Source organism: Bidens hawaiensis, unplaced genomic scaffold (genome assembly GCF_021521415.1).
Source record: "Bidens hawaiensis isolate Kalapana, Puna unplaced genomic scaffold, B.hawaiensis_p1.1 tig00034194_1, whole genome shotgun sequence".
NCBI classification, from domain to species: Eukaryota; Viridiplantae; Streptophyta; class Magnoliopsida; order Asterales; family Asteraceae; genus Bidens; species Bidens hawaiensis.
This window is the reverse complement of record NW_027495899.1, coordinates 82,398-94,168: the sequence shown is the minus strand read 5'-3', so window position 1 is coordinate 94,168 and position 11,771 is coordinate 82,398.

Below are 11,771 nucleotides of genomic sequence, written 5' to 3'. Positions count from 1 at the left end.
ATATTACTAGTAAACTAACTCCCACAAGGGCAATTAAGTCATACACATAGCAAACATCGATCAACTATACACTTTTCATGTTAACTTAAGTAATTCAGCAGCTATTTTATCCAGGCAGATTTTCACTCGACAAGATTACTCTATTTAATAAATCAATACACGTCCAATAAATCACCAAAAATCATCACAGAAGCACACTTGAGTTAGGTTTCTAAAAATATTTTTATTATATTTTTATCATATACGCTTTTCTCACAATGATCAAAACATCACAGTAAACACACAACAGTCATTATCATGCGCAACAAAATGTTATTTGTTATTCCTGTTACGTGGTAAATCCAATTAATGCAAGACCAATTGTCTTAGATTTCTTACTCAAAATATTAACTTCCATACGTGGAATCAACCCCATTGGTCTTGTTGTTGATATATCTTAATAGCAAAACAGCCTACCAGCAGGCTTCCCCAATCAGACTTGCACAACAGATTTGTATAATAATAAAAACTAACTTTTAATCGTCCAAAAATTACAAACTCAGACTCTTTAGAATCTAGACTCGACCTACTACATCATAGAATCAACAATCACTTCCAAATACAATATTAACATCGAGTTACAGTCGTTTAAACACGAATTCAAGAATCTGTCCAGCATCAGTTTTCATCAAAACTCAACATACAATTAACCTATGAACTAACAATCATGCATACAACCCTAGCATATCAATAAACAACATATTTGACATTTAGGGTTTATGATTATCATGTTTAATCATGCAACCAAGCCAATATAATGGATTAAAGAAGTGTTTAGTTACCTAGTTAATGCCTTAACCTTTCAAACAAGCTTGTAGAAGTATTGTATGTGTGTGTGTGTGTGTGAGTTTCGGCCGATCCAAGGGGAGGGAGGGGCTGCCGTCGCAGGGGAGAGGGAGAGGAGAGGGAGGGTTAGGGTTTGGTGATTAGTTTTTTTATATATTAATTAATTATATTACAAGTTACACATTGCACCCTAAACTTCTAGTTTAGGTTAATTCTAGTATAACTAGTCAATTACATCCATAATATGATGTTATGCATACAAGCACAAATTTACACATATAAACTTAACACGTAATTATACCAAGTACTTATCTATAATATTTATCGTTTGTTCACCAACGGTTTGAGTCGACTCGTGTGTTTCGGTGAAATTCCGAAAGAATACTTATGTAGTGATTGTCAAGCGTCATTTAAACCCTAATTTACATGTAATGAGATATGCGTTATAGTTCGTGTGAATTAAGTTTGAATTAACGGAGTCAGATTAACGGAGTTAACCTGAAATTGACGAGTGTCACATCATTCCCATGTTGAAAGAATTTTCATCCCAAAAATTTGTGTCAAGTCGCGATGGGTGTTTGAAAAAGGCAAAAATTTTCAGTTTGTCACATCATTCCCATGTTGAATGAAATTTCGTTCCGAAATTTAATTCATACCCCTGGTGTATTCTGACAGTTTTTCGGATTTCACGGTTTTCAGTGTTTGGTTAGCCCTTAAAAAAGGTGAGGATACTTTGTCATCATTTGATCCTCGCGTTCCCACGTGAACTCTGGTCCACGTCTCGAGTTCCAATAAACTTTAACGAAGGGAATCTTGCTGTGTTTGAGTGTTTTGGTTTCCCCATCCAAAACTTCGACTGGTTCTTCGATGAAGCGTAACTGTTCATCAACTTGCAACTCGCCCAAAGGAACTGCTTGTGTTTCGTCAGAAAAGCATTTCTTCAAGTTGGATACATGGAAAATGTTGTGTACCCACTGAGTTCCGTTGGTAACCTAATCGGTACACTACCGGACCAATACGTTCAGTAATCTGGTATGGGCCAACGTATCGTGGGTTGAGTTTGTTTCTCTTTCCAAAGCTAACTACACCTTTCCAAGGTAACTTTCAGCAAAACCTTGCCATCCACTTGGAATTCCAGAGGTTTTCGGCGCTTGTCGGCGTAACTCTTTTGACGACCTCGTGCTGCTACCATGCGATTCCGGATTTGGACAATCTTTTCTGAGGTTTCGAGCACTAGTTCGGGCCAGTGATTTGGCTATCACCCACTTCTGCCCAGCAAAGAGGTGATCGACACTTTCGTCTGTACACGCTTCAAACGGCGCTGCTTTAATGCTTGCGTGGTAGCTGTTATTATACGAAAACTCCACCAAGGGAAAGTGGGGTTCCCAAATTTTTCCGAAATCCAACATGCATGCACGCAACATGTCTTCCAAGGTCTGAATGGTGCGTTCACTTTGCCCATCCGTTTGAGGATGGTATGCTGTGCTCATATCAAGGCGGGTGCCTAGTGCGCTCTGTAGTGACTTCCAAAAGTGCGAAGTGAAATGAGAATCTCGATCAGATATGATTGAGACAGGAACTCCGTGTCTAGACACTACTTCTTTCATGTAGACGCGAGTCATTCTTTCCATTTTGTCCGATTCCTTGGTCTCTAAGAAATGCGCAGACTTAGTCAACCGGTCAACGATCACCCAGATGGTATCGCATCCCGTTGGTGTTTTGGGTAAGCCTGTGATGAAATCCATGGAAATGTGTTCCCATTTCCATGTTGGGATTTCCGGTTGCTGTAACAGACCAGATGGTTTTCGTTATTCCACCTTGACTCTTGCACAGGTTAAACATTTGCTCACGTAAGTGGAAATGTCGGCTTTCATGTTCGGCCACCAATAAAGTACCTTTAGGTCATGGTGCATTTTGTCTGAGCCAGGGTGAATGGAATATCGGGACTTGTGTGCCTCGTCCATCACCAGATTTCTCAAGTCTCTGTATCGAGGGACCCAAATCCGGTTTTCGAAATATTAGACCCCGTCTGATTTGGTTTCAAGCTGCTTCTCCATGCCCCGCATGAGTTCTGATGGGAGGTTTTCGTCTTTCAAAGCTTCGAGTTGAGCATTACGAATCTGATCAGGCAAGTTGGCGTGAGTTGTAATGCTCGCACCCGTCTAGGCTTAACGGTTCCCTTTCTGCTGAGAGCATCGACCACTACATTAGCCTTGCCAGGGTGGTATTTGATGGCATAGTCATAATCCTTAAGTAGCTCGACCCAACGACACTGTCGCATGTTCAACTCCTTTTGATCGTAGATATGTTGGAGACTCTTGTGGTCAGTGTAAATGGTGAATCTGGTACCGTATAAGTAATGTCTCCATATCTTAAGAGCAAACACCACAGATCCGAGTTCCAAGTCATGGGTCGTGTAGTTCTTCTCGTGGATCCGTAGCTTTCGAGAGGCATAGGCTATAACCTTCTCGAGTTGCATTAACACGCAACCGAGACCCTGTATCGATGCGTCACAATGCAACTCAAAATTTTCCGTTCCCTCGGGGAGGGCTAGGATAGGGGCGCTACAGAGTTTGGTTTTCAACAGTTGGAAGGCAGACTCCTGCGCGTCACCCCAATTGTACTTAGTACCCTTGTGTGTTAGTGTGGTGAGGGGTTGAGCAATGTTTGAAAATCCCTCGATGAAACGTCTGTAGTAGCCAGGCCGTCCTAGGAACTATCGCACCTCAGTTGGAATCTTAGGCGCTTCCCAGTTTTTGATGGCCTCTACCTTGCCTGGATCGACATGGATACCACTCTCATTGATCACATGTCCTAAGAAGTGAACCTCACGATGCCAAAATTTGCATTTCGAAAGCTTTGCGTACAATTGTTCCTTCTTTAGCAATTCCAGGATTAACCTCAAGTGCTCTTCATGGTCGGTCTTGTTCTTGGAGTAGACGAGGCTATCGTCTACCAAAACGATAACAAACTTGTCGAGGTACGCCTGGCATACTCGGTTCATGAGGTCCATGAATACGGCTGGTGCGTATGTTAAGCCAAAAGGCATAACCGAAAACTCATTGTGACTGTACCGAGTTCTGAATGTCGCCTTTGAAATGTCCTCTTTGCGCACTCTTAATTGATGGTAACTAGATCTCAGATTGATCTTCGAGTAGTAACTCGATCCTTGAAGCTGGCCGGAAAGATCATCAATTCGGGGTAGGGGATAACGGTTCTTGACCGTCACCTTGTTCAGCTCTCGATAGTCGATGCACATGCGGAAAGTTCCGTCTTTCTTTCGAACAAATAGGACAGGGGCTCCCCATGGTGATGAGCTAGGTCGGATGAAACCTTTATCCAACAAGTCTTGTAGTTGAGTGGACAGCTCCTAAAGCTCCGCTGGTGCGAGCCGATACGGGGCTCATGCTATGGGTGTCGCACCTGGGGCTAAATCGATTTGGAACTTGACTTGTCGTATGGATGGGAGTCCTGGAAAATCTTCCGGGAAGACTTCTGGAAAACCGCGCACAACCGGTATGTCTTCGATCCGCTTCTCTTCCTTGGGTTTCTCAGTTACCTGAGCTAAGATCGCCGGATGACCCTTTCGTAAATATTTCTTTGCCTTCATGAGGGTGATGATGCTGGTGGTCATGCCGCTCTACTCGCCCTGTATCAAGATGATCTCGCCAGAAAGAGTAGTGATATGAACAATCTTGTCATGACATATAATCTCAGCTCTATTTTCGGATAGCCAGTGCATGCTGACAACAACGTCGAAACTACCAAGCGTAAAGGGTATGAGGTCGATATCGAAAGTATGACCCGACAGTTTCAACTCACATCCCGCTAGCACATTATTTGTTTCTATAGACTTACCGTCAGCTAATTCAACAGCAAACTTAGCATCTAACGGAGTTGGAGTTAAGTCTAAGAGTTTACTACAGGCTTTCGATACAAAACTCCTATCAGCTCCAGTGTCAAACAAAATAGAAGCAAAACAGTAGTTCATAGGAAACTTACCGGTAACCACATTCGGATTGTTGCGGGCCTCGCCCGATCCAATGACGAAAGCTCTACCTTTACTACCGTTTCCGTTACTGTTACTGCCTCCATTGCTCTCATTCTGCTTCAGTTTAGGACAGTCCTTCCTGAAGTGACCCTCCTGACCACACTCAAAGCACCCTTTCGTTGTTGCTGGCTGTTTACAAGCACCCTTACCCGCTAGGTCTCCCCTACAGTCCTTGTCCTGATGATCCAATTTACCGCATCGCAAACACTTGATACGGTCGCATGGGCCAGCATGGTGATAGTTGCACTTGTTACACTTAGGGTACTTTCCGGCATAGTCACTCGAACCCTGTCCACCACCGTTGTTGTTGTTGGAACCCTTATTATTGAAGTTCCAAGTGAGTTCGGGTCTACGGTGGTGGTTTTGCTGTGGGGGGTTCGATGATGAGGACCTGGTGTTGTCAAATTTCCTCTTTCCATTCCCAGAGTAGTTGTTGTTGTTGTTGTTGTCAGTGCTTGAGTTGTCACCTGTTTTAGAGGTGGAAACTCTAGGTGGTAGCGCACCTTGTGCCACTGCTTGATCCGTTAGCTTGTTGTCTATCGGATCCCTTGCTGAATAGTGGTTGGTTTAGAAGATGTCACCATACCCTGAATCTGGGGTACCAAGCCATCAATATACATCTCGATTCTCTTACTTGGCAGATCTACCATTCGCGGGCACATCACCGCCAGTTCGTGGGAACGGGTGGTGTAGGCTTCAATCTCAGAAACCACCATCTTTAACGCCCAAAATTCCGATTCCAACTTCGAGCTTTCCTCTCTAGGACAATACTCTTCTCGCATCATGTTCTTGAATTCCTCCCAGTTCATAGGATTTGCCAAATCCAACCCAAGAATCTGCACATTAGAGTTCCACCAGGTGAGGGCGGAATCTTGTAGTGTTCCAGCAGCAAACTTGACCATGCTGGCTGGTGGACAGTTACACATCTCAAAAGCTGATTTTGCCTTCTCGGCCCAACGTATGAAACCTATGGCTCCCTCAGTGCCGTCGAATGAATTGGGCTTGCAGTCCAGGAAGTTCTTGAAAGTACAGACTGCGGGACCTCTCAGGATCCTCCTCTGGTTTTTCTACGTTCGGGTTCTTCCTCGGGATCTTCTTCAGGATCCTCTTCATGTCCTGCTGCGTTAGGGGCAATTGGCGCCTCTAGTGTCTCGCAAGGAGCTAGAGCTACTGCTGCAAGGCTTCTTGCTTTCCAAACTTCGTTCTGCAAGTCTGTCATCTCTGATTGTATTTTGGTCATTACTTACGTTTGCTGCACATGAGCATCCTGAACCTCCTTCATAGCTTCAGTCAGGTAGGAAATTCTCTTCCTAGCCTCAGCTCTATCCCTTATCAATCCAGTAGCATTCACTCTCATTGAGTGCATAATGTTGACTTCACGATCCAAACAGGAGGCGAGAGCTGCGAGAGTTGCGAAAGCACGCTCCATTGGTTGGGTTAGGGGTGGTAGTGTGTTGAAGGACATAGGATAGCCCGGGAGAGGTAGCGTGGGAACTTGCTCATGGTAGATAAACCGCTCGATCAAACTTGGGTACCAACTCCAGTTACCGTTGTCCTCGTACACGTCTCCAGATGGGCGATGCCTCTTCGGTGCAGGGCTGCTAGTGCCGGGACTACTCAGGGTGGTGATGAGTCGGGTAGTCGCGGTTCCTTACCAGGGGCGTGAGACACCAGGACGGATGATGATGATTATAGCCTCGACATCCTTACAGGATAAGTCGTGTATGTGTTACGCGCGCATGAGGGAATGTGGTATAGAGATAAGAAAACGAATAACTAAATATATAATATATATTTATATATGTAGTGCGTAAAATTATAACTAATGGGTCGTTGCGGTTATAGTCTAGTATGAATGCATTTCTAGTTCGCTATAACCAATGGCTCTAATACCAATCTGTCACACCCTCAAAATCCAATAACGGCGTTTTACCGTCAGAGGGTGTGAACTAACAGGATCGGAATCATTAGTTATAATCAAACACCATATTTAACGTTTTCAAAACCAACAAGGTATCAAGTCTTAAATGATATGCGGAAGCGTAAATTGTAAACCAAAAAGTTGCGCAACACAGGACGATTAAAAAACACAAGTTATCAAGATAAAAATTTAAAAGAAGTTTTTAAAACAAAGGTGTTCAGCGAATGCATGTCCTATACCGCTCGCCCGCCTCGGCTACCTGAGATAAACATACTAAAAGTGTCAACACAGGGTTGGTGAGTTCACAGGTTTACATAAATTAAACGTTGCGTTTTAGCGTTACCAGATAGTGTTAAGTCAATTATATATCAATAGGTAGCTAACCTATCAAGCATGTATTACTAAGTGTTCGACACCGAAGCTGACTGTTTATACGATTGCCTTGCCACCATGTCAACCACGACCATGGTAAATGTGTTAGCCAAAATTACACCCACTCGACCTACAGTCGAGTTTAGAGTTGGGTGGGGTTTGTCAAACCCAGTAGTACTACTCAACAGTGACTCGCTATTATCCAAATATTAACCGGTTCGATGTTATGAAGGACTTTGGTTGGTTTGTTTGCCACTTAGTCTTACAAGTGATATATAAAGAATAACAAAATCTAAAGCGTGGAGTATGTTATCTCCCCCTAATAAAAGCGTTTAAAAAGAGTAAAAGGGGCCGTGAAACTCACTGTTTGCGAAGATAACAAAAAAGATCCGAAAGAGGTGTGCGTCACAGAAAATCCTCACTAGTGATTTAAAACAAAATTGATATTTTCTAAGTATTTATACTACGAGTGAGTCCCTAGACTCGACACATAAAACTTATGCATGAGATACGTTTCGTGTTTCGTTTGTGAAATAAGTGTGACTCGACAAACACGTTGGCGATAAGCTACATGTGTGAACAAATATTGTGTCAAGTGTTACTATTGTATATTACTAGTAAACTAACTCCCACAGGGGCAATTAAGTCATACACATAGCAAACATCGATCAAGTATACACTTTTCATGTTAACTTAAGTAATTTAGCAGCTATTTTATCCAGGCAGATTTTCACTCGACAAGATTACTCTATTTAATAAATAAATATACGTCCAATAAATCACCAAAATTCATCACAGAAGCAAACTTAAGTTAGGTTTCTAAAAATATTTTTATTATATTTTTATCATATAAGGTTTTATCACAAAGATAAAAACATCACAGTAAACACACAACAGTCATTATCATGCGCAACAGAATGTTATTGGTTATTTCCGTTACGTGGTAAGTCCAATTAATGCAAGACCAATTGGGTTAGATTTCTAACTCAAAATATTAACTTCCAGACATGGAATCAACCCCATTGATCTTGTTGTTTATGATATATCTTAATCGCAAAACAGCCTACCAGCAGGCTTCCCGAATCAGACTTGCACAACAGATTTGTAAAATAACAAAAACTAACTTTTACTTGTCCAAAAATTACAAACTCAGACTCTTTAGAAACTAGACTCGATCTAATACATCATAGAATCAAAAATAACTTCCAAATACAATATTAACATCGAGTTACAGTCGTTTAAACATGAATTCAAGAATCTGTCCAGCATCAGTTTTCATCAAAACTCAACATACAATTAACCTATGAACTAACAATCATGCCTACAACCCTAGCATATCAATAAACAACATATTTGACATTTAGGGTTTATGATTATCATGTTTAATCATGCAACCAAGCCAATATAATGGATTAAAGAAGTGTTTAGTTACCTAGTTAATGCCTTAACCCTTCAAACAAGCTTGTAGAAGTATTGTATGTGTGTGTGTGTGTGAGTTTCGGCCGATCCAAGGGGAGGGAGGGGATGCCGTCGCAGGGGAGATGGAGAGGAGAGGGAGGGTTAGGGTTTGGTGATTAGTTTTTTTATATATTAATTAATTATATTACAAGTTACACATTGCACCTAGACTTCTAGTTTAGTTTAATTCTAGTATAACTAGTCAATTACATCCATAATATGATGTTATACATACAAGCACAAATTTACACATATAAACGTAACACGTAATTATACCAAGTAATTTTTTTATAATATTTAACGTTTGTTCACCAACGATTTGAGTCGACTTGTGTGTTTCGGTGAAATTCCGAAAGACTGCTTGTGTAGTGATTGTCAAGTGTCATTTAAACCCTAATTTACATGTAATGAGATATGCGTTACAGTTCGTGTGATCTTAAGTTTGAATTAACAGAGTTTGAATTAACGGAGTTAACCTAAAATTGTCGAGTTTCACAACCTCATACCAGATGTTTCTTGGTTAGATTGTTAATGGTTTGCAAATTAACATGGCCTAATCTCTTGTGCCATAGATCTGTCTCTTTGATTAATGTTCTATTAAGAAAACATGTTGCAATAGTGATTTTGATATCCTTATACATGTCTACAGCATAGGCATTGCCACTCTTTTTCGCAGTTAACAAAGTGTTTTCTATAACCAGTTTTTCAATCTGTTTAACACAGTCAGAGTTGACAATTTTGTATGTTTTCTTAGTAAAGAAAGCACCATAACATTTATCACACATTTGGATACACTTAACAAATTGAATTTGAATTTGTTATTGAATTTAACATTATCAAATATTAACTTACATGCTTCCAGTTTACCTGAGCCTAATAAACTTCCCTTTTCATCATTTCCAAAGGATACAACTCCTCCTCCATGGTTATTGAATGCAGAGAGAAGAGATATGTTCCATGTCATGTACCTTGAGCCTCCACTATCAACATACCATATGCTTTCAAGGCATGTGAAAGCTCTCTCATCAACAATAGTTTCAACTGCTTTGCCATCAGCATTTTGTGTATAGATTTTACATCACTTGTCATCAGCACGTGTATGATTTCATCTTTGAAATCAGTCTTCAACTCCTTTTCATCAAGAAATTCAACATCTATCACCACAAGAGCCAATTTGTGCTCATGTCTTCAGGTAGAATGCTACAGTTCACAAAATATTGTGTGAAGAAGCTTGTTTTGGTGTTGTATTGGGTTGAAGATGATGGACCATGTACAATGGTATTTACAGGTTGAAATTTTATGTTGATAGGTGGAATGACAGGAGTTTTAACATGTTGTATATGCTGCATAGGTTGAGGTATTTTCACATACTGATACTAACATTGAGGAACAGTATTCTACATTGTTGAAGTTTAAGAAAAATGGTTCACGGAATGGTTATTAAAATTTTTTTGTTGTGATTTTGGATGTGAGGGAGAGCTAGGATAGGTTATTAAAGGCTGAACATGATTGGGACTAGGCTGTCGCTAAATTATGCATTCTTTGGAAAAGCTTCCTAATGTGCCACATGTGTGACATGTCATTTATGACTTGCCAAAACCATTTTGTGTACTATTATTATGTAACATCCCATTCTCTAGTTTCAGTTAATAAAATGAGAATATGAGTTATTATGAGTCAGGCTAGTGTTGGGTAAAATGGATATGGGTTATGGACTTGGGTCATGAAGGAAAGAAGGAAAAGACCATGGGCTTAAGCCCATGATCCATAATTATATAAACCTTAATTATCCATTTTTCATTCATTTACACATATACCATACACCACCAAAACACACACTTAGCTCTCTCTCTCTCTCTAGCCGAAATCACCAGGGAAAACGGATCCCGATCCATGGTAATTATAGTATGATATTGTATGAGCTCAAACCCGTATGATCTAGTTGCGAAACGACGAGCCGGAACCTTTAAACCGTTAAAGTCACGAGATCCGGGTGGAATCGGGTATAAACCGAACCTAAGATGAGCTTAGGGGTCACCCTAGCTCAGATCTGGATCGAACGGGACGAAAAACGCTGAAAATGGTGCAAAAATACATTTTTCCAACGAACCCGTGGTTTTCTGGCGACGACGGCGCCGGAAAGGCGGCGGGTACGAGGAAGGGAATGTCAGAGAATGTTTCTGACATTCTCTGACCTAACCCTAATTCGTTAACGGAGAGTTAACGAATTAGAGGCAATTCGTCAGATGATTCGTTACAAGAAGCTTAACGAACTAGCCTTAGTTCGCATCCAGATTAGTTAAAGAAAAGATAACGAATTAGGCCCAATTCGTTATAGTCATTCGTTAAAAGGAGATAACGAACTAGAAGGTCCAATTCGTTACAGAGGGGTCATTCGCTATGTGGTTTAATTCGTCAAAGGACCAGTTCATTATAAGGTCCAATTCGTTAAAAAGACCGGTTCGTTTTAAGGTCCAATTCGTTACAAGGACCAGTTAGTTATGATAACCCAATTCGTTATGAACAATGTAACGAACTAGAATTTTAACAAAATGACAGAATGGTCCCTGGACTTAGAAAAAGAATGATATAATTACAAAGAAGCCCTTAAACTTTTAAGTTAATAAATTAATTAATGATTCAAAATTCTAATGGAAAATTTGTTAAGACAGTTAATGGAAATAAAATTTTTCCAAGATGACCCCAACCAGGGGCTCCGCTCCTTGGACCCTACTAGGGGCTGCCGCCCCTAGACCCCGCTGCCAGGGGCGCTGACCCCGGACCCCTGTTCGTTGAGGTTATAACTAGTCTAGAAACGCGATGTGAGTAGTGATAGTTAATTGATACGTGTAATTGTTATACAGTTAGTCGAGCACAGCTAAGGAAAGGAATAACAATTAACGGTGAACGTAATCGAGTTCAGGTGATTTTCTAGCCCCATTACTTGTTATGTTTTTGGGGTTGTGTGCATACTCGATGTGATTAGTTAATACACTTATCCTAAGTGATAAGTGTATGCCATATATGTTATATGTGAAAGGTATGATTGACTGATTATCGGTACATGAACGATCTTCGGATATTGCATGTATTTCCAGGTAAAGGTTTGATGATAAAATTGTTGTTTATGAAGAATGAATGATG